Source organism: Meles meles, chromosome 13, assembly GCF_922984935.1.
Source record: "Meles meles chromosome 13, mMelMel3.1 paternal haplotype, whole genome shotgun sequence".
Lineage (NCBI taxonomy): Eukaryota > Metazoa > Chordata > Mammalia > Carnivora > Mustelidae > Meles > Meles meles.
In genome coordinates this window covers 79685424-79708773 of record NC_060078.1, presented here as the reverse complement: position 1 = coordinate 79708773, position 23350 = coordinate 79685424, and positions in this window count along the sequence as shown.

Here is a 23350-nt window from a genome sequence, read left to right as displayed (position 1 = left end):
CAGATGGGCGCTGCCCGTTCCCAAGGCTCCCCGCACTCCATGCTGGTTTTTAGCGCAAATCCTTGACCTGGCCTCGGTCAGGGGTTCCGTACAGCAGGGACAGCTTGTGTCCTGGGGCCCCACAGACTTGGTATCCTGGGCCGCCACTGCCGGCTCCACGGTGGCGGGACCCGATTGCCGGGTCAGTTCCGTCCCCACCATGTCCCTCGCGCCCAGGACAGCAGCCGACGTGTGAGGAGCTCATACACGTTTGTCCGTTGAACGCATGTGACGTGACATCGTGGAGTCTCAGTTTCTGCCGCCGCGGAGGGGACTCATAACAGAACGTGCCTGGAAGGGGCAGCTGCGGGGATGAGATGAGAAGATGTGGGACTCGCGAGTGCCTAGCACGCAGCCTGGGAAAGGCCACCCGGGGAACAGACGTGGGGTGCGTGGGCAGGTCACGCTGGACGAGCACATGCAGCCATCCTTTCTGCTGCCTTTTGGCAAAGCACAGGAATTTTACTTTTCCATCAAAACCTCTGGAAATGTATTTGTTAAAATCCAGCAAGTCTAGGCAAATTAAATCCTGAGCACGTCTGTGAGAACACAGGGGCAACTGTGGATGGATTCTTGGGCCCAGACTTGAGGACACGGCCGGCCACTCGAAGCCGGGCTTTGTGGCATTCGCTGGCCGGTCCTGAGCTCTGGCGCCCCTCGGGGTCGCGCCTTCCACACTCCTAACAGCTTAGGAAAAGCGAGCCAGTCCAGGGCTGTTCCCTCCTCCAATACTGAATTGCCCTCGGAAGCTTGCCACGGGCTGCTGAGCCAAGGGATAAAAAGAAAATTGAGGGTTTATATATTTTTTAAATAAAGGAATTCTAATTCCAATAAAAAAATAATGTCCTTCCATGGCCAATTGCCATTTCCCCGCGTTCTTCTTCCCTTTTTAATAAAAATTTTTATTGTGCACATTAGGTTAACCAGACCTGAGCACAGCCTCTCTCAGAGACTCTGAGTCACTCGAGGGGAACCGCAGCACGCTCCTGCCTGGATTTTGAAATCAGGCAGCCCCTGGGGAAGGAGGGGGTTCACATGGGCTCCGGGGAGAGCGACCAGGCAGGTCTTCTGATCAGTGCGTTTGTCCCCGAAGAAAGTAAAAATCTTATTCACACTTTTGAACATAGGGATTCTGGTTTTAATTGTGCAGAGGCCATTTACAGCCCTGCTATCTACTCTGGGATTGAATTCTCAAGATCCAATGCCTGCAGGAAGTTCAAGGGATGGGGGATGGGACCGGGAATGTTCTCTTCTCCTGAGTCAGACGGGACTGATCCTAATGTTGCTACTTGGTGTATCAACCTCAGGGAAATCAGTGAGCATCTCTGCATCCCTGCTTCATTATGGATCAAATCCCTGCCTCGGAGTATGTAGAGAAGATCAGAGCATGGAGTACACACAGTCTGGGGCACGAGCCTAGACCAGTGATGCTCAGTACGTGGCCATACCAAGATGATGACGACAACGGTCATATGATGCTCAGAACGTGGTCAGTAGCAAACCCTACCTTTTTCCATCCATTGAACCAGCGGTAAGTGCCTGATGGGGGGTAGGTACATTCAAAAGGTACATGCGAAGTAACAACCAGCCCCAAAACTCAGTGGCTTAAAATGACAATCTTTTATTATGTAGAGCTCATGACTCGAGGCTGGGGATTGGCTGATCTCGGCTGGGCTTAGCTGATGTTGGCGGAGTTTGGTCACACATCTGAGAGTCGCTGGCTGCTGGTTGGTACAGAATGGCCTCTCTAGGGCTCCTGGGAGACCCCAGTAGTGCAAGAGAGAGCAAGCAGAAACACGTGAGTCCCTCAGAACCAGGTTTAGGACCGGTTTTCTGTTGTATCTGCCACAAGCTATGGAGCACAGCAAGCCCCAGATCCAAGGGGTGGAGAGACCCGACGACACCTCCTTAGCGGGAGAAACTGCCACGTCACCAAGCAACTGTGGCCACAGAAAGGCACGAAGAATTGAGGCCACCTATGTGGCCAGCCTGTCCCCGAAGGTTTGTGGGTGGCAGTAAAAAACCAAGAGGATGCCCTAGGAAAACTTGGCCTTGCAGGACCAGTCGTGAAGGGATCGCGGGGCAGGCCTGGGGACTACTAGCCTCCACTCCCCCAGTGGGGGCCTTTCCAGGGGCTCCTGGATGCCGCTGGGGCAGCCCACAGGACCCCACCTGCACGGGGTCATAACTGTGGCTGAACCAGAGAGCTGGGTGCAGGCCAAGGAGACATGGGGATAAGTCAGTAGCCCCAAGAGGGGAGGAGGGGGCTCCAGGTACCTGACTGTAGTCACACCAAATAGCCCTGAGTCCTTTCTCTCTCCATCATCTCTCCAGGGCCCACTACAGCCTCATGCAAAGGGCCAGCAGTCTGGCTCTCCCTGTCTGTCAGCCCTACCTCCTCCAGCTGGAGAGACTGCTTCTTTCTGGTCATTCATCAACAAGGGTGGCACTCTTTCAAAGGGACAGTAAGCAACACCCCAGAGCCTCCTTGTGTACCCACCAGCCTTTGTCCCCTGACATAACCAAACCAGAGAATTTCCGGAACCAGGATGGCTGGCTCACGTGGGTCCTGGAGGACCTGAACGGATCGAAATGGGGCCAATCACGCAGAGCAACTGAGGGAGGATAAGGGCTGCAAGACAGGGCATGTGGGTGCTGGCTGGAGCTCTGCCTTGCCATGGGATGAAGGCACCTGCAGCGCTGGGGGCCTTCTGGGTCCTTGTCTAAGAGTCAGGAGAGCCCCAGAATCTGGCCTCAGCCACTACTCGCATGCTGTATGACACACACAGGCCAGCTTCCCTATCTGGGATTCACACCTGAAAATGAGGAGCACACACCTGCCTCTTCGAGCTGGCAGGAGGACCCACGGACAGGATGAGCCCACAGCTCTGGGCATGGCACCAGGCACAGAGAAAGCACCTCAGGATGCTAGACGACACCAGGGCCAAACAACAGACGCAGGAGAAACCCAGCGGGGCCTGTCTGCCCTGGGAAGAGCTCAGTGTGCTTTGTAGACCTGCTCTTTGGGGGTCTTTTCTTTTTCTTTCTTTCTAAGAGAGTGAGCAAGGCATGGGGGATGGAGAAAGGGCAGAGGGAGAGAGAGAGAGAGACTCTGCATCAGGGCCCCACATACAGTGCAGAACCCAAAGCAGGGCTCGATCTCACGACCCTGAGATCATGACCTAAGCCGAAATCAACAGTCAGACACTTAACCAACAGAGCCACCCAGGTGCCCCTGGAGGGTCTTTCTTACATCTTGTTTCTGTGCTTGCCCCGGATCAACTCTCTGCAGCTGGAACGACCTAACAAAGGCAAGGGTTTTATCTCGTTCTCTTGTTCTAGATGCTGATGATCATGCCGAGCGTGCCGGAGGCCAGGGGCTGGACACAGAGTCTGTAATATGAGGCTGTGAGTTGCAAAGGTATGAGCTCCTCTAACCTCATAAGGACTCTCCAGGGCAGACCGTATCATAACCCCACTCTACAGATGGACACAATGAGGCTCAAGGAGCTGAAACGGCTTGCCAGGAGTCACACAGCCAGTGGAACCAAGACTGGAACACGGTCCCCTAGTCTGGGTCCAGTCCCCCTTCCCAGTACGTCCCAGCTGTGTGAGGAGCACTGGGTGGCTGCTTGAGCCACGCCTGCCCTCCAGGGAGCAAGGCCAAGGTCTTTCCAGCCTGGCCCACTATCGAGACAGGAGGACTTTGGGTGCAGTTTTTTCAGGACCCAGGAAATCAGGATGACAGCAGGTGGTTGTGGACAAGGCGTCGGACACTCCCAGCGAGCTCATCACGTGGGGACTGTCACGGTCACAGGGAGCTCAGGACAAGGCCAGAGCGGAAGACCCAGACTGTGGTGCCCTGCTGGGTTGCCACCACGCATCACACACTTTGTCTTACAGGCATTTCCATTTTTCCCGATTCCGAAACTAAAACACGGCTCTTCTCTTACCTGGAGCAGATGGTAATTTGCAGTGCAGAAGCCTCCTCCTGCCGATGATTTCCCATTATCCTTATAACCGCCCCCGCATATAGTGCTCGATAAAGTTATAAACCTGTCCTCTGGGAACACCAAGTCAATAAGAGGGTTATCGATTAGATGGTGAAAATGGTCTCTGGCGCTCTCGAGTTGGGGCGACCTGCCAGGCTGCCCTTTAGGAGGGCTGACTGAGGACTCATGGAAACGGGGCCGCTGTGGCACGGGTGTTTACTAGAAAAGAGCTGAGGGGACACCATGGACACCAGGGGGCTTTTCCAGGCATCTGTAAGCCCCCTACAAAGTGCTTCAGGCCATTTGGCAAAGACAACCCACCTGGGTTTGAATCCCGACTCCTGTACTTGCCAGCTGTGCGCCCTTGGGCGAGTCGCTTCACCTAAGTGCGGGGCTCCTGGGACATGAAATAGAGGTGATCCTAAACCTTTGCTTACCTCCTCGAGGGTGGGGAGGGGTTGAATGAAACCAACCAAGTAAAGGGCTGAACACATTGCTGGACACTCCGCATCACTGAGGAAATGCAGTTGTTGCTGCTGACTCTTTGAAACCTGGAACTTTCCAGGCTACAGCTTTATGCCGGCTGTCCTCCTGGTGTGAGAGGTCAGTAACGGACATTTTAACTAACGTTACTGAGCTCTTTCCAGGCAGCAGGAGCCGAGCTAGGCACCAAGGAACAGAGTCGAGCAAGATTTGGTCCCTGCTCTCAAGGAGCTCCTAGGTGACTTGGGGTCACAGGCGCGAAGCCCATCATTGCCATACAGCAGGCTCGATGCCCTGTTCAGGCAAGCCGGGGTCCGGGGAACTGCAGGAAGCAGGGGACGGCAGACACGTGGGGTTCCCGGGCAGGAATAAGCAGAGCGTGTCGTGTGCCTGCCGTTACGTTGGTGTTAGTATGATTATTACCACTGCGTTTTTGGGAGATGGAATCATGTCTCTGAGAGGCCAGGTTACATGACAAGTAAAGGAAGGAGGGAGCTTTGAGCTCGGGTGACCAACAGTCCCACTTTCCTGGGACCTTTGGTATCAAAACCAAGAAAGTTCCAGGCAGACCAGGTCAAGTCGCTCACCCTACTCAGAGCTATGCCTGCATTTCTGGTCTTCTCATTGCAACCTTGACCTGAAGCCTACTCTCCAGCTGGCGGCTCGGGCCCTTCTCGTGGGCTCTCTTGGGGGTTCTTCAGGCTGCTCCAAGGCACAGCTACTGTCCTTACAGAGCCTCAGAAACCACCCCCACACAGTTCACCTGACCCTCACATCTGCACTGGGTAGGCAAGGAGAGGCAAGTCCATCTCGGTGATTCTGGGACAAAGAAGAAGCCATAACCTGCCAAGGTCACAGCGCTGGGATGGACAGAATGGGCACCCGGAGTCTACACTTTTGCCCACTTGTCCTTGCTCTGTCTTCGGCGGCGTGAACTCCATCAGAAACGCAAGCTTCTATTTGGGTGTGGGTGTGGTGCTGACCTCCGGGTTCCCCGCGATTTGCTCTCTCAGCTCTCAACTAGGCCTGCGAGGGAGCCAATGAGATAGAAAGCTGGTGGGTGGGCCGCTCGGGGGGTTGGCGGAACGGCAGCAAAGGAAATAAACAGAGGGGCGCCTGGGTGGCTCAGTCGGTTAAGTGTCTGCCTTCGGCTCAGGTCATGATCTCAGGATCCTGGGATTGAGCCCCAAGTCAGGCTCCCTGCTCAGCAGGGAGTCGGCTTCTCCCTTTTCTCTCTCTTTCTCTCTTGCAAACAATAAATAAATGATCTTTTTTTAAGAAAGGAAATAAACAGAAATGAGTTCCTCTGTGTGCTTGGTGGGAGCCAGGCCTCCTCGGGGCCCTTCCCCTCCCCCTTGATTCACTATTATGACCCATACCTTGCTCCAGGCAACAGCAGAAATTGTGGAAATCATACTTAGGAACTTGCTAGATGATACAGTCATTTCTGGGGCGTCCTTAGACCCACGGCTCTCGGAATCATCCTTAGAGCAAGTGGCTCTCTGGGACCCGCAGGAGAAGCATATCCATGAGCAAGGCACTGATGGGGCGGGCAGGGAGAGAAGGGGTCACACCGAGCCTTCCGTTCCCTCCTCTACCCCCATAAAGCAGCAAATACGTCTCAACTCGGAAATGACAGGCAGGATGGGACCCTCGACTGCCCATCATTTGACAAATAGACGTTAAAATCCTATCTTGTGGCTTTCAGTTTCCTGGTTACCTCCCAAACCCACCATGTGCAGGGACAAAGCTCTGGAGGGCGCACGCCCCCCCCCATCCCTCCCAATTAAACGTGCTGCTTCCTGCTTGCTGCGACCCTAAGGAGGTTTCAGCACTTTGGGCCCTAGGCAGCAGGGCACCTGCACACTTGGGCACACATGGGCACCCCCACTGACCACACATCAAACCTCCAGGAGGGTTCACGACGCACACTACCAGGACCCACCACTGGGGTTCCTGAATGAGCAGGTCTGGGTGGGGACCAAGTCCCCAGGGGGTGCTGCTGGGCTGATCGGGAACCACACTTTGAGAATCACCCATCTGGTCAATCCATAAAACACTCCCTCCCCTCTTTGGGACCTCATTCTCCTCAGCTGGGAACAAGTGTCAACACCGACCCAGCGGGAACATGGGTGGGGTTACACAGAGGAAAAGGGCATCTTCTCACATGTGGTCCTTGGTAGAGTCTCACCCTACCCGAAGGTCCCTCCCTCCTCGGTCCTGAAGGCTCTCTTCCCACAACTGAGTTGTAAAGTGTCAAAGGTCTTTTTGGTCCAATTCTCAGTTTTAGTGGCTAGGACATGACTAGAGGGCCCTGAACCCTGGACTCATCGCTACGCAAAGAAAACCATGTGATCCTGCAAAAATGGCAGGTGAGTTCCTGCTAGGCTGCAACCCTGGACGGGCTCCCACAAACAGCGATCGGCAAACAGTCTTTTCTCCGTGGCCAGCGCGGGGTTAAACCATAGGCTAAGGAAAGCTCCCACCTCTGTCCCTCCCCGGTTTTCTTTCTCTGGCCTGCTCCCACCCGCCCCCAGTCCTTTCTCTCCTGGTGCAAGTTTAATAAGCCAGTATCAAAACCATCTAGGCCTGGAGCTTTCAGAGACTTAAGACTTTTAAATGTGAAGCAACTCATTATATCCGACTATTTTCAATAAAAAAGACCTGATAAGCCATTGATATGACACCAGTTATCAGTGGGACTTGTTTGACGTCGATTTGAAACGTGCACTGCTTGCTTTTTGGGGTAATGGAATCAAACACTTAGAACCGTACGGCGCTAGGAGATCACTTTTCAAGTAAGAACGTTAAAATGGAGAAGGACCCCGTTTGGGGGTTTTATAAAAAGAAAGCGCCATTGTACAGTATGGCACAGAGCAGTGGCTACATGGACAATTGACTTCCTTCCTATTAATCAACTACAATGTTTACCTTCTTACTCCAACCATTTCCAAACCATTAAAACTAAGAGGATTAGCATCGCGTTTCTGCTGGGGTATACTTTTATTTCAGCAAATACTACTTTTGCCCTCGGAGGAGATTAAAGGCATGAAAGAAACGGTTTCTTTATTGGGCACGCTGTGTCACACAGGTTAAAAAAAAATACATAAAAATCATCTGGTTTAAAAGATGATAGTGTCCCTGCCCAGTAAAAGCCAATTGCAAAGAGTTACATTTCAGGACAAACCACATAGATCTTGAAGAATAATCCAATGTCAAGACTGAGGACTTTTTGCCATGTAAATAGTGTTGATGAGGGGGTCATTTAGAACAAGCAGAGAAGTGATTACCTTCAGTTTGATTAGATTTGAAAGAGCCATCTGTCTCTAACGGAGCTCTTAAAAATATGTAAACATTACCATTTGAATACGATGAGTTATTCTTAGGTGGATTTGCCTATATATGTAAATCCTGAGAATTTTTCAGAGGTAATGTTTCTCCTTTCTTTTAGAAATGTTTGAATTTTGCATAAAGCCAGCTTGCAAAATGCATCCTTTCATGCTCTCCTTATCAAAAGCACATATTAAAAACAAGCGTTCTCTGTGTCTTAAGTTTATTATTACACAGCTCATAGTTATCTCAAAGGCCTAGGTCTGGGGTTTGCGAAGCACCGGCAGCATGAACGTTGGTCCCCAGGAGACTTGTCAAAGCGCAATATCTCAAGCCCATCCCAGGCCAGCTGAATCAGAAAGTCCAAGGGCAGAACCAGGCAAGTCTCCTGCGGGGGACTGTGATGCAGTCTGGACATTGAGAAGCACTAGTCCAGGGCTAAAGCTTTCACAGGACAAGAAAGGCCTAGAGGCACACATAAACTTGCCCAAGGATCACATGCCATGTTCGTAACAGAGCCAGGGCTGAAACCGTTACGGAGTGAATACGGAATAAAACACAGGTGAGTCTCCCTTCACCAAGAGACTGAACAAACTAATGGGCAAAAAATAAATGAATTAAGTTTGGAAAAGAGGAACAGCAAGAGAATATTTAGACGTGACTATTAATAGTGACTTTATTGGTAGTTGTTCAAAACTGGAAACTGCCCAAATGTTCATCCATACAGGACAGGACGCACAAATGGTGATTCACCTAGAGAAAGGAAAACTACTAAGCACTTAACAGGATTGATATGACACAACATGGCTGGTTCCCAAAATAATCACACTAGACAAATAAGTCAGAGACCAGACAAATAGGAATTCATACTGTATGTTTCCAAATTAAATTCTAGAAAATGAAAATGAATCTACAGTGACAGAAAGAGGATCGATGAAGAGGGTTAGGACGGGATGGGAGGAAGATACTGGAAAAGAGCCCAAGGTAAGTTCTTGGGGCTGGGCAATATCCTGGATATCTTGATTGTGGTACAGGTTTCACAGACACACTCATATCACAACTTTTCAAGTTGTACATATTAAATGCGTGTGCTTTGGGTATGTCAATTTTTCTTCAATAAAGACTTTAAGAAAAACTCTGCAAAGGATTTGCAAGAAAGAGCGGTCCAGGAGCCGCCCTTATGTCTGGGGGATAACTTCGAGACCCTCAGGGGATGCTTGAAACCGTGAATATTATCAAACTCTGTTTTTTCCTATGTGTATACACATCTCTGATAAAGTTTAATTTGCAAACTAGGTGCAGGAAGAGATAAACAGCAATGACTAACGACAGAATAGAACAATTTTAACATACACTGTGATAAAAGTTCTATGAACGTGATCTCTATCTCGGAATAACTTCCTGTCCTGCACTCACCCTACTTTGTGTGGTGATGGGAGAGGATAAAACGCCTCCGTGACGAGACGAAGGGACGTGAAGGATGTGGGCCCGGTGACGGGGCGCAGGGAGGGCTACTACTGACCTTCTGACCATGAGGCTGACCACGGGTGACTGAGACCGTGGACAGGGGACCACAGACAACGAGGAACTAGTACACAAGAAGCCACGGATAAGGGGGGACTATTGTACAATGATGTTTGGTCTGGACGTGCAATGATTGTTCATTATGCTCTACCTTGTTCTATAAAAAATTTTCAGGTGGTTATCAGCAATTGGATGTCTTTGCAGTTGCCTTTTTCTCTGACAAATAACACCGCGGTACGCATCTCTGACCACAGAGCTTTCCTTTTGTGTTCATGTTACGTTCTTGGGATACATTCCCAGAGGCAGCCCTACGCACTTAATGGATGTGAATGCTTGATATGTTGCTCAATTGTGTCTCCAATGAAAAAGTCGGGCCAATTTGTACGAGGATAAGAGTTTCCGTGTCTCGGTGCCCTTGCTAAGTTCAGAATTCTCACTCTAAAATGCAACTTGACATGTTAAAATTTATGTCTCTGATGTTTTAATATTTATTTGATTTTTGAAGTAAATTTAAACATCTTTTTCAAATGTATGCTATTCATCTGTAATGCTATTCATCTGTAATGGGGTTTTTTTTTCTAAAAAACAATTATTTGTCAATATTATGGTGATTCTTTACCAATCTGAATGAATTTACAGCATATTAAATCTATCCTACTTGACATGTCCTACTTTGCCAACAGTTTGCTTACATAGTTTGGGCTTGGGGTTTGTTTGGAGGGGGTTTGGTCTGTTTTATTGGGGTTTGCCGTATAGAAATTTTACTTCGTGTTATTAACTTTTTTTAATCTTTTCCCTTTTAATCCTTCATTCACTTGAATTACTGCTTCATTGCTACTTAAAATTTTTGATAGATGTTTTTCTGTAACTCTAGTTGCTTTTCATGATGTAGCTGGGAAAAGTCATTTTAACTCTTTTTAATCCCTGTGGGATGCACGTGGGCATAGAGTGATTCTAGATTTCACACCGTGATCTCCCTGAATCGACTGCCCAAGCATAATTCCTAAAGAAAGGGAGTCCTTTCTTCAGGTGATGTCTGCGGAAGGCGAGGGGAAGCAGGCCACTGTGGAACAGCAGGAACAGAAGCTGAGCTACAGAAGGTTACGTGAGGCCCAGCAGGCTGCTCACCCAACCCAAAGGGAACGGGAGACACAGGATGGGCTCTAGATCCAAGCTACTTGCTTGAGCATCTTAAATTTTGTTAATAGGGCTTTTCATTTGTCATTTTCATTTGCAGGAGAAAGCTTCGGCGATGTTCAGAGAAAAACAGTGATTAAAAAAATAGCATAAAAACGAAAGGGCCGTTGGACAGGGAAGCAAGGTCACTGGCGTGAGAATGGTGGTTTGCTCCCCAAGACCTCACCAAATAGTCAAGGTTCCTTCAAGAATTCAAGGTCCCCTGTTAACTCTGTAGGTTTAACCGCATGGAACCGAAAAGCCCAGAATGAGTTTGTTAGTCTCATATGAAGTCAATCCAGAGTGGGAGTCCAGGGCCCCAGTCAAGGGTAGCTCAGTAAAGTCAGCAGGAACCCAGGGTCCTCCTGGCTCTCCCCTCCTGGATTCCCAGGGTGCAGCCCAGTCCTTTTGGCCCCAGATGGCTTCTGGAACTCTACACACAGGTGGCAGGAAGCCGGAGGGTTGAGAAAGCAAGCCAGGCATGCCCCTTCCCTTTTTGTACTACCTGGAAATCTTAGGTCTTCTTCGCCAGGATTCTTTGCATGGCCACACCAGCAAGGATGCTGGAACCTTCTGCTAGTGGATACCTACTGCTGCACTCTACCTCAGGCAACCCCGCCCCTTCCCTGGGCCTCACCCTTCCTCATTATAAAATGAATAAGCTATACCAGCCGCCAAGGGTCTCGCTTGTTGAGGATCTCTTTACCGTATGGTCGGTTCTTTGAGGGCAGGTCATACCTTCTAAGATGTGTGTGTTTCCTTCCCCCAACCCCACTGAGCCACGTAGCTTGCCAATCTCTTGGAGCCTAGATGTCTTCAGGTGTAAAATGAGACAGTTATACCTGCCTATTTGCTTGGAGGACTAAGTCAACGAATTCCTATGGCTCACGCAACACACAAGCAGAGGGGAGACCGAGGGAGCTCCTTTTGTGCAGCACAAAGAAGAGAGGCATTCCTCCTGGTCTCCTGGCAGTCTGCCTTTCCTAGTAACATGATTAAAATACCCTAAACAGGGGCACCTGGGTGGCTCAGTGGGTTAAGCCTCTGCCTTCAGCTCAGGTCATGATCTCAGGGTCCTGGGATCGAGCCCCACATCAGGCTCTCTGCTCAGCGGGGAGCCTGCTTCCTCCTCTCTCTCTGCCTGCCTCTCTGCTTACTCGTGATCTCTCTCTGTCAAATAAATAAACCTTTAAAAATAAAATAAAATACCCTAAACACTGTTTCAGTTGGCCAAGCTGAACCTAACTGAAGGAAGAAATTAAAATACGTCCATAGATGCTGAAGTAAATCTTTCTGGAGGTCTAGAAGGGTGGGTTATTTCTTCCCAAGCTAAGAGCCTGGGAGAACACCAGGTATTTAGGTTTCAAAAGGCCAGAAAGTCCTCCATCTGTCCCATAGAGCTCTCCACTCCAAGAGTTGATATACTCGTTCCTCAAATGCCCAGTGTGCTTCGGCTTTCAAAGTAAACTTCTCACAAAGAGAGTCCTTCAAACAGAAGCACAAAAGAGAAACAGGAAGAAAAGGAAACAGGAAGCTGTCTCCTGCTGCAGTCTGTTGGAGGTCTGGGATACAAACTCATTGCCCCCGCCTCTGACTGGTAGAAGATACAGACCCCAGTGACCAAGTGGCATCCAAGAGTCCACCCCACAGCTCCCGGGCTGGACTCGGGAACGCAGCAGCCCCCCACCTCCTGTCCCACATTCTAGATACTCATGACAGTGAGGCTGTGTAAACCTGACCTCTTCAAGCAGATTGTGGGGCAGGAGCTGGGGAGGAGAGGCCCCGTTAGCAGACCCTAGTGCCCCGCATGCCCAAACAGACAAAAGAGACCGAAAGAATAGGAAGCGGAAAAAGCTAGCGCCCACCCAAATGCTTCGGTATGGGGAGTCTCTGGGAATGGCTCCCGGTTTGAGGCTACCACTAATACCACTGGCCACTGCTGCTGCAAGAGATGCTGATATCTGTCCTGGCCTCCACCCTGAGCTGCCACGGCAAAGGGTGTCAGAAGCCCCCTTCTATGGAGACGTGAGGACAGGCTCTCTAAGTTCCCACGCCCCTGTCTTTCCTGCAGCAACGGGCCTTGGCCGGATCCTGCAGGGCTTAGCAAAGCTTGACTTTGTGGTGGGAAGAGACCCCAAGCTGGCAGGCAGCCGGATGCCCCGTGCGAATTCAAGCATGCTCTCAGCCCAAGCGTGGCAGGAGTCAACCCAACTCCAAGTTAACAGCGGGTTTGCATTTCAGAACAAAAAGGAAAACCCATATGAAATCACAAACAAGCATCAAGCACCAGCAAGTGCAGTACAAGGAACACGTGTTACTCAGTGCTTGTGGCCCAAGGACGGCAGAGTGGTCCCCTACCTACCGATCCTCCGAAAAACGAAACGGGTTTCGTGCGATGACGCACGAGCTAATCATGCTCATTTACCTAAAAGTCACGGATCGAGTGAGAGGAGCCACTCAGCCGTGCAGCTCAGGGCTTCTGCAAGTGGCCTGAGAAGGCACCCACCCATGCTCACCTCGTCTGTGCCTTCCCACGCCTGACGGTGGCACACCACGCTCTTTCCCTGGCCACCAGAACAGGCGTGTCCCACCCGGGGCCGCCCCTTCCTCCTGGGTTCTGCAGGAGCAGCCACAGGGTCAGAGCCCCCTGCCCCTCTGTCTGCAGGTAATGTGAACAGAGTGCCCTGCAGTTGTTATGAGCCACTGAGATTTTGGGGTACGCATTAGTGTGGGCAAGCTAGGGTTGCCCGCACAGTTCCTGGTAGACTACAGGATGGTCCCTGGCTAAATCCTCCCGCAGATGTTAGAAAGAGCACTGGGTTTGGAGTCAGAAGACCAGGGTTCAAGACTTGGTTCAGCCTTTCCTTGCGTTGCCCTTCCGTGTTGAGCCCTGGGCTTTGTCATCTGAAACAGTTCTCAGCAAGGGGCCCAGCGGCCTCGGGTCACTTGAGCCAATGGGCGTCACTCGGTCATCATCTCTCCTCTCTGCCACAGCCAATGCCCCCCTGTCATTTCCTCCTTGGCCCCCTCTTGCCTCGTCTTCATGGTGTAATACGCATCTACTCCCACCTCTGCCTCCTGCATTCTAGTCCCTTTGCCAGCTCCCCATGACGTCTCCATAATCCACTGTCCTCTCGCACCCATGTCCTGCTCTCACCTTACTCTGGGCTACCATCTCTGCTCATCAGGACCTTGGCAATGGTCTCCAACTGGTCCACCCACTCCTCTCCTGCCTTCCTCCAATTTGGAGTCCACTCCGCAGTGGGAACAATCTTTTGGAAATGGAAATCTAATTGTGTCATTGCCTGGCGTGAAATCTGGCAATGGCTGCCCATTTTTCTGGGGGTAGGGACAAAACTTCCCTGTCTGGCTGTCCTGCCTCTCCTCTCCTGCCTCTCTGGCTGTCCCGCAGTAACTCTCATGCATTTCTCTCTGCCCCAGGACTTTTACACAGCCCATTTTCCTGTCCTAGAATGACATTCCCTCCCCTCTTTGTGCAGTTACATTCCACTCAATCTCCAGACTTTAGTTCAGAGTCTTCTCTGAAGGGAAGCTTCCTCTGATCCCTCAGAGGTGGAAGCAAATGAGAGGACAGAGTCCCCCTTTTCTGTGATGATTAACCCACTGATCTGCATGCTTGTTTAATGTCTCTTCTCCCTAAGTCCCATTGAAGGCGGTGTTCAGTCTTTATTTCTTGCCCAAGGTTCTATCTTTAACCTCCTGGCAGATTGGGTAGCTCAAAGCATGTGCTCAATAAATACTTGCTCGGGGGAAAAAATCAATACAGTTGAGATAAACACTTACCACATCGGACCATGGGAACATCTAAGTGAGATACAATTTTGCTTAAACACAGGGCTTCTTCCATGAAACCAAGACCAGGAGCTGGTCTTGTTCATCTTCGTATTCTCGGGCCTCAGCCCGGACCTGGCATTTAAAACTTGGCGATCAGGAGCACCTGGGTGGCTTAGTCGGTTAAGCAACTGCCTTTGGCTCAGGTCACCCTGGGATCAAGCCCCACATTAGGTTCCCTGCTCAGTGGGGAGCCTGCGTCTCCTTCTGCTTCTGCCTCTGCCTGCTGATCACCTACTTGGGCCCTCCCTTTCTGTGTCAAATAAATAAATAAGATCTAAATAAATTCACTAACTAAACTTGACAATCAAACACTGCATGCACGAGTGATCCCACCATATGATGGTAAGTCATTAAAACTGGTGTCCAGATAAACTCGGAATGGAGACACCGATCGCAGAAGTAGTGTGGCTTCGGGAAAAGCTTCAGAATGGCCAACCCCTTCAGAAGTCCTGCCTCAGCCACTGAGCAGCTCTGTGACCGTGGCAGGGGCCTTTACCTCTCGGAGTCTCCCCACTGAAATTCAGGAGATGGAAACAGACTCTTCAATGTTCCTGATGTTCTGAGCCAGAGAAGTCCATCCCTGGGTTCTTGTGTCCCCATAACAGAATCCAATTTCTCTGAAGTCTGCTTGCCCTTCCAAGATCGCCACCCCCACAGTAATATCCGGGTGGAAACAGACCCATCTGGATCCCTTCTCGAACCGCAGCAGTCAGCCCTCCGTGGGGCCCGGTCCGGGAGGAAGGAGCGGGCAGCCCACTGGCACATCTAGCGTGAAACTCGGGGTCCCCTTCCTGAAAGGTTGCTCCTGCACTGACACCCCCACAGGGCTCCTCCCCAGAATCAGACTAAGCTCCAGGTGGCATCCAGTGAACGGGGGCCTATTTCGTTCTCTCTGTCCCCTCCCAAACCCAAGGACACTGAGTGAGGACGACGCGTGACACGCAGGCAGGTAGAGAGGCCCAGAGCTAACATAGACATCAAGCAGTTTTATAAATGAGGGTGACCTCCAGCTCTGGCTGGAAAAGGCTCAGAGGACAGGGTATCAGGACAAGAATGCTGACAGGAATTAACAGTAGCAGAACGAAACTCACCGCATGGTGCCCACCCCTGGCGCTTCCAGACATCATCTCATTTAATATTCCCTGCAATCCTATAATTAAAAGAAAAATTATTTGCATCCACATTTGCCAGAGAGGAAACCATCTCAGTCATGCAACTGGCCCATGGTCACTCCCTAATGACGTGTCGAACGTGGGCTGGCACCCAGGGCAGCTGGTCCCAACCAGAAGCATCTTGAGGTCAGAACGCGACGGGTGACTGTCATGTGCAGACCACACGCGCGCGCGCGAGCTCAGTCATTCGTCTCGTTGCGGAAGCCTGCTCGGCGCCCGGCTCCGAACGAGGCGCTGGGGAGACAAGGGTGAACACAGCCGAGTCCACGGTCTAGTGGGGAAAACAGTGACACATAATCCAACGAATAAGTGAAGGATCACAAGCCGGGGGGGGGGGCACGGGGTCCAGGATTAGTGGGGTGGAGAAGGGGGTGGCGGGGAACATTCCTCCCAGAAAGGACCACTGGACAACACAGTTTGCTCCGACAACACCAAGGCCGGAGGTCCTCCGGGGAGAAGGCAGCTAGTGTTGCTGGCGCACAGACGTACCAGGGCTGTCCAGGCAGGGGCGGGCGGGGGCAGAGAGAGCAGGCAGAGCCAGTGAGCTGAGCCTGACAAGTCCCTGATTTTGCCCGAATGATAACCTGCTGAAGGAAATGATCTCCCAGGCCCCCGGACCTCTCGTCTAATTGCAAACCGCGCAACCGTAGCCACAGCAAGATCTGCAGATAGCAAGCGGCGTCAGCGCTGGGGCCGGCCCCGCCCCACTCGGGACCCTGAAGCAGGAGGCACCTGTGCGTCTTGCAGAGGACACCTGCCGGCTCGGGGCTTGGCACCTGAGAGCCGGGGAAGCCAGCAGGGGACTCGAGGCGTGGGCAGGTGCCTGTCCTGACCCCAGCATTCAGGTCCCCCGGGACAGTGGCAGAGGGTGTGGCAATGTTGCCTGTGGGGCAACGTCCTTGGAGACACGTTCCACCGTTGTCCAGAAGAGCCCCAAGGTTGGGGATCAAAGCAAGGGGGGTTTCTGGAGGGCGTGACACCACTTGCAGATTTCATTCCAGAAGGTAGAGACGGGTCAGACTGACACCTCCTTTGCCCTCTGCCGCAGCACCTCTCCCACATTCATCCCAAAAGGGCTTGGCCTCCCCACGTTGCAGGTTGTGTACCTAATGCAAGGCAGCCTAGTGATGGTGAGAATTTGGGCTCTGGGGACACAGACTGCTTCTCTGTATGCTGAGAGCCCTCATTTCAGCAGGAAGGAGAACTCCCTCTCCTCTGCACCCCTTTTTATAACTTTTGATTTCCTGATTCCACAAGAAATGCACGTGTAGTACAGGAAAACGAGAAAGAGATGAGCAACACAGAAGAAAGAAGAAAGAAGAGTCACCAGTCATCTCGCCGTTAAGGGAGAACCCCCGGAATGCGCTGATCTTCTCCAGACCTGTGGTGTGCGCGCGCACCTGTACTCACACAGATGAGTGACGCCGTACAAGCTACTTCGTGGCTTGCCCTATAAACACTTTCGTGCCCTGGAATATCCTCCTGTAATATCCTCTTCAGGACGGCATCGTCTCCCAATGAGTATCTCTGCCACAGTTTGTTCAATGAACACCCTATTAGGGGTAAGTTCTTTCTAAGCTCTTTCTGGTATTTCTTACGAAAAGAACCCCGCAAGGAGCGACCTTGAAGCTAACGTCACACATACACTCGAGCACTTTCTGAGGAGCCAAAAGTTCGGCCGCCGATTGCATTAATCAATGACAAACGGGGTGCTGGGGCTGGAAAAGAGGGGAAGCAATGCCTGTCTGCATTTAGAATCACAATCGGGGATCTGTGTTAGAGAACGGGGAGGGGACGGTCCTAACGGATAATTTCTTGATTTGGGAGCTATTATTCGCAAGGAAATTTCAGTAATGAATGACAGAAATTCTCAGGAGTGTTTAGCTCTTCTTGGGTAAATGACCATATTACTTACCTATTTGAGAACTGCCCTTAATTGACAGTTTTTTTTTCTAGCTCCATAAAATGGCTAAATATTAATCCCTTGGTACTGGGAAGGAGGAACCATGCCAGATGTCCTAGGTCAGGCTGAGTGTGAATCCCAAGTACCGTAAGGTTTGACCCCCATAAAATCAGAGCAGACAATGGATTCATTTTCACTTATTAAAAGTCCTTCTTGGTTCCTCTGCCTTGGGAGGGGCCAGAAATTGTAGAGTGTCTCTCAAAGGATTTGGAGCCTTTGTTTAATTATTAACTAGGTTAGTGGACTTCTCTTCCTGCGGCGTGCAAATGAAGATCCACGAAGGGCGGTGTACGGGCAGTCTTGCCTGAAGTCCAGAATGCCCGAGTCCCTAAGCAGGTAAACGGGAGGAGAGTTCAATTTTCGCCATGTCTGTAGCAGAGGGAGAAATGGGGCACCATGCCGTGTATTGAGACGGAGCAGGGGAATTGCAGAAGCTGTAAGCAAGGACGCCAGCAAGTCTGGGGCTGGAAGATCCCGGGGAGGGGGGAATTCCAACACTGCCTTAATTCTGCTGGTCAGTGTCCCACTCTCTGCTTTGACCACCAAGGTGAGGCCAATAACCCTGACCCCTTCTGGCCCTGCATATGGGGTCTATGCTTGAGCTAACGTGATTGCTAGAACTTTCTAGAGATGTTCACATTCTCCTTGAGAAGTAGCACTTTGTTCTTTGATACTCAGCCATGCCTGATCCTCAAAGGAAATAAAAGTAAGGAAAAAGCGAGACCAGGGGCAAGGGGGCTGGCTCTCCGGAGGGCCAGCGGGCAGGAAGGTGCTCGGAGGGAATGCAGAGTGAGGCCAGAGCCAGCCCAGAGCTAGGTGCTCAGAAGCAGAGCAGAGCTTCTTGTTTCCAGTCCACGTGGCATCCTCTGAATTTCTTTCTGGCTCAGACCTCAGAGGAAGTGGTAAAATACCAAGAGGAATGCTTTCCCTCCACTGGATTTGCTGGAACTGCTGATCTACCTTGCCACAGCGGACACCAGCATGCTACCGACATCCTCCTTCATGGCCAAGGCACTCACTCCTCTAGCAGCTGGCAAAGTTGTCTGCTGACATTGCCCATGCCCTCTCCTGGACTTGCCCTTTGCCAAGGGATCTGCCTGGCCCGAGGTTATGCCCTTCCTCAGAGAAGGACGCAGCCTTCCATACCTCCCAGGTGCTGCCATTCCCAAGGGCGCTCCCAACAAAGTCCCTCTGCTTCCAGGATCTGGTCTAAGATTCCTGCCCACAAGGTATAAAAATACCATTTATTGAACCCACCACCTGTCAAGCCTATAAACAATTTCAATCACCCCTGCAAAGTCCTACAAGGTAGGTTTTAACATCCCCTCTTCACAAGTGGGGAGAAAGCCGTGGAGAAGCTGAAGGCTAGATCATCTGATCAAGGTCACAGAAGCAGGGGCGGAATTTGAATCCAGGTCCACCCAAGACTTGGCTTCCTCTAAGACACCATATGCTCTTCACAGACCTGCCCAAGGCCATCTATGATTCCTTTGCTGTTGCTCTCATTCTCTTTCTTTCTCTCTCTTTCTTTCTCTCACCCTGCATATCTCTTTGATTATACCTATTTGTGGCATTTAAGTTCTGCATTCCATATGAATTAGGGGTCTCATGTGCTTACGAGCTCGCTGTGAGATGGCCTGGGCCCTTCGCACTGTTGGGTCAACTACTCTGCCCATCGCATTGCCTGGTACACAACAGACATGCAGGAGATAGTATACTGAGGTGGTTGACTCTTCCCTCAAACAAAATCCATCCCCTTGGGATTTCTAGCATATATGGTTTATGAAAATCTGCACCCACTCAGGGATCTGCAGACATATTTAATCTTCAGCAGCACACATATCACCACGTTGTATCTAAGCACAATTGAAAACCCTGGATTCAACTCTGAGATTATTAAAGAGACTTCGAGAAATAAGCACCCTTGCTCAGGCTTTGAGTGTGACACAGTTTCGGAAGACATGTGTAAACAAGTCGCAGGACACTAAAGTCTGAAACAGAACTTAATCCTAAAGGCCCAAAGCAATCACTGTAGATAAGCATAAACACATTCTCTACCCTACCTCTGGCATCACAGTTTACTCGCTGGCTAGACCTCCCAGCCCCAACTGGTTTCCTAGGACCCATGCTTCCCCTTACAGAAAACCATCATCCTTGCCAACTTTATCACTGGCTGGGTTCGTGTCACATACCTGGCGTTGCACTAAGCACCCCTGATGGCCTTCTGAAGCAGGTCCCCTTGTTATTCCCATTTTAGGGATACAGACAGAAAAGTGGCAGAGCTGGGTTTCAAAGCCAGCACTATACCCAGAGGCAGGAACTACACTGCCTCCCTGAGGAGCCAGCAGCACGGAAGTCTCTAAGTAATGAGCCTGGATTCTCACTCGTCCTGGAGTTGCCAAGAGACAGACAAACACTAAACTCCAGTAGTGACTCTGTTCCACGTATCTTACCGGCTCATTCCTTAAGCCTAGTGGGGGACAACCCTCCATGGGTCTCTTGTGTTTCTTGTCTTGAGGATGGAAGCACTGACTGCCTTTGTCCCAGACAGTCTTGCCAAGGACATCTGTGTTGCAAACAGCCTTGGGAAAGAGGTAGGGTCTCCCTCCAGGGCAAACGGGAGGTTTGTTAACTGACAAGTACCATAAGATGATGTCTGCCTTTGTGCCAAGTTTAAGTAGGCTTGTTGCCCATTATAAAAGCTCCGGGTCCCTCACCTTGGTGCCCCTCTCGTGTAACGCAACTCATTCCCCATGCACGGCATCACCTGGCCCACATCCCATTGCCCTATAGGACCTGGGTCATATAGAACTGGGGTGGATCCTGATACTCTAGCTTCTGCTGTTGCTTTCAGTAATAAATTGTCCTTGGTTTCTGGACCCAGAGTCCTGTGTCTCCTACCAGCATCCATGAAACTGCAGGAGACTACCTTGTCAACTTGCAAGTAGGAAGAAATCTTGGAACCACCCACCCCACCCCCACAATGGTTCCCAACAATTTCCTTCATCCTGGAGCAGCAGAAATCCCTCTGAATGGGAAATCCCATGAAATCCACCCTGGGAGATGGAACCCGCAGAAGGGGGAACTATGAACTCACTGCTTCCAATGCTTTTCCCTCCTAGTCATTCTGAGGGAAAAGGGAAATAAGAGGAGGAAAGAAATCCTTACAGATGGAAGCATAAAAGTTCAAAGTAATCATGATGAAGATTATGAGGATGGTAGCGACAGCAGTAATTTCCAGAGCAGCTGTCCTTTGAGGAACACTTAGGGCATGCCAAGAACACACTCACGGAGTACTCACAAAGAACTTGTAATGTTACTAGAAACAAACTTCCTCTCCTTCTCTGAAAATCCTTACGCCAGGCTCACTTGCACAATGTAGTCTGCCCTACCCACCCTGTTTAAGTCACACAATTTAATTCCACCCACGCCCACGCACAACCCCGCAACACACATACACTCCCAGTCCTCTTATTCGCCTATTTTTCCTTCGTTACATGTTTCACCTTCTAACCTACCATGTAATTTATAAACTTATTACTGCTTATGGTCTCTTTCTCCAAAGTGCATGGATTTTTGTCCATTTTATTCACAGATGATCCCAAGGATGTAGAAGAGTGCTTGGTCATGGAAGACTCTCAATCCATCTTAGTTGAATAAATGAACAAATAAACTTGGTTTTGTGCATTTGGGGGAGTATCTGGATCTCCCTGGCCTTGAGATTCCCCAGCCCTGAAGGGAGAGCTTGGGTGGCTTGACCCATTTCTGAAATGCTGGGGACCCCACAGATGTCAACGCATTAATCTTCCTGTATGACTGCGTGACAGCGCCGTAATTTCACTTCGTCAACTGTTTCAGCGTCGACTTTCTTCCTTAATCAGCCGCTCATTCATGTAATCAATTAAGAGTTTCAAACTCTTCTAGTTCTGAGCACCATTCATGAGCTGGTTGGAGGGGGTTCGAGCAGACATAAGGACCACACGGAGGTGGAGACGGTGCCCATTTTAGTGGGGTTTTGAGTTCCTAACAGGCAGCAGAGGGCTGCCAGCTTCCAGATGCCAGCTTCGGCTCTGCGGGTGGCCCAGAAATAGCAGGTCCTTAGCTCCTTTCACATCCACGGAATTGAGGCCCTTATGATGCGACAGGGTCTGGAGAAAGTGACCCTAGTGGGGCACCAGGCTCTGGGTGCTCCTCCTTAACTCCCTACTCTTCACTGCCCACCCCCAATGCAAACACACATCTAAAAACGGATCGCTGTCTCATGTACGCACTGCCTGCATGCAGCCCCATACCAAAGCAGGGAGGGCGAGGGTTAGGACTGCTTGGTGTGTACTAGATATTCAGTCCAACAAGGACTACTCAGTGCAAGGCTCCGAGCAAGCAATAGGGAGTAGGAAGATGGCTCAAGATACAGTGCCCCCTGCCATCCCAGGCTTGCGGGGGAGGTGGCTTCTAAGTAAAGAATCACAGAACCTCCGGGTAAGCTTGGTCATGTGTCGGCCTGAGGGTCCTCCTTCCACCAGGGCATCCAGAGTGGGAGGCAGGAAGTGATTTTTGATCTGACCTCAGAAGGATAGTATAGAGCTGGTGACCGAGAAGGAAGGTGGCGCAGGCAGGGAGTCAGCCCCTGTGAAGGTTTGCCAGGGTCCAGGGTACTCATTCAGTGTGGTTTGAGTACAAGGCATGGAGAGGGGGGTATATTGCGGGCTCCAGGAAGGTGGTAGAACTAGGGTAACAGCCACTGTTCCATCCCTGGGATCTCACCCATCATCCCTATAATAATATATATATATATATTGGTACCTAATAAATACTGTCTGAAGAAGTAAATGAATTAAAATGGAGAGAAAATAATGCCCACATGGAAGAGTTGTGAGCTTGGAGACGCCATCTTGATTGCAGGTTGGACCCCCTCCGTGAAACTCTGGTCCCTTGAGAAGGCGGCTGGGAATTGCTCTCTACAGAGCCTCGGGGTCCAGCACAGACCTGGCCTCACAGAAGACTCGCGGAGTGGGGAGATCTCTCTGCACCTGCCCGTGCAAGGCCACCCTGGGTGGGGCTGGGGACTTCAGGGGACTCAGGGGACGACCCTAATCAGAGAGGAGAGGCAGGCAGCAGAGCCCTTGTTTCGGCAGGAATCACCCTCCCCCAGGGGCTCACACCCATCTCACAGTGTCAAGGCCACACAGGTGGTTCTGAGCTCGGCCAGGCTGAGAGGCTCCGTGGCTTCGCTGTCAGCAGAGCTGTGTGGTGGGTCACCTGTTCCCTGGTTTCCTTTCCTCCCAGATGAGGCAGAGACACCACCCAGACAGGATCTGGTCACTATTTGGGGTTGAAGCTTCGTCTAAGGGATGTTTTCCCAAGCCTTGGAGACATCCTGTCGCTCAGTGGGCTCCAGTTAACATCATGATTCATACAGAACAGAGGGGCGTTCACTCAGGAAGGAGGAAGTGGGAGCTGAGGGATGTCACCACTCCCTTGGAGAAGAAGACCCCCTTGGGCTGAAAAGAGGAAAGGATGGGGCGTAGGTGGTTGTGGGTGCTATTCCCCACCTCCCTGCAGGGGGAGCTCTCCCCAACACCCCTACCTTTGCCCTGGGCAGGACAAGACAGCTCTGGGGAGGACTCCAGCTGCCCTAATCCTAGACCTTCCTCAACCTCTGACCTGAGCAGTCACTGCCTACTGCAGGTCTCAGTTTCCCCATCTCTACAAAGCATGGGCCAGACAGGACAAACTCTAAGGTTCATTCTGGCGCCGAAATGGAATGAATCTGAAAAGAAAACAGTATAGAATAAAATGGAATGGGTCTGTGGGGC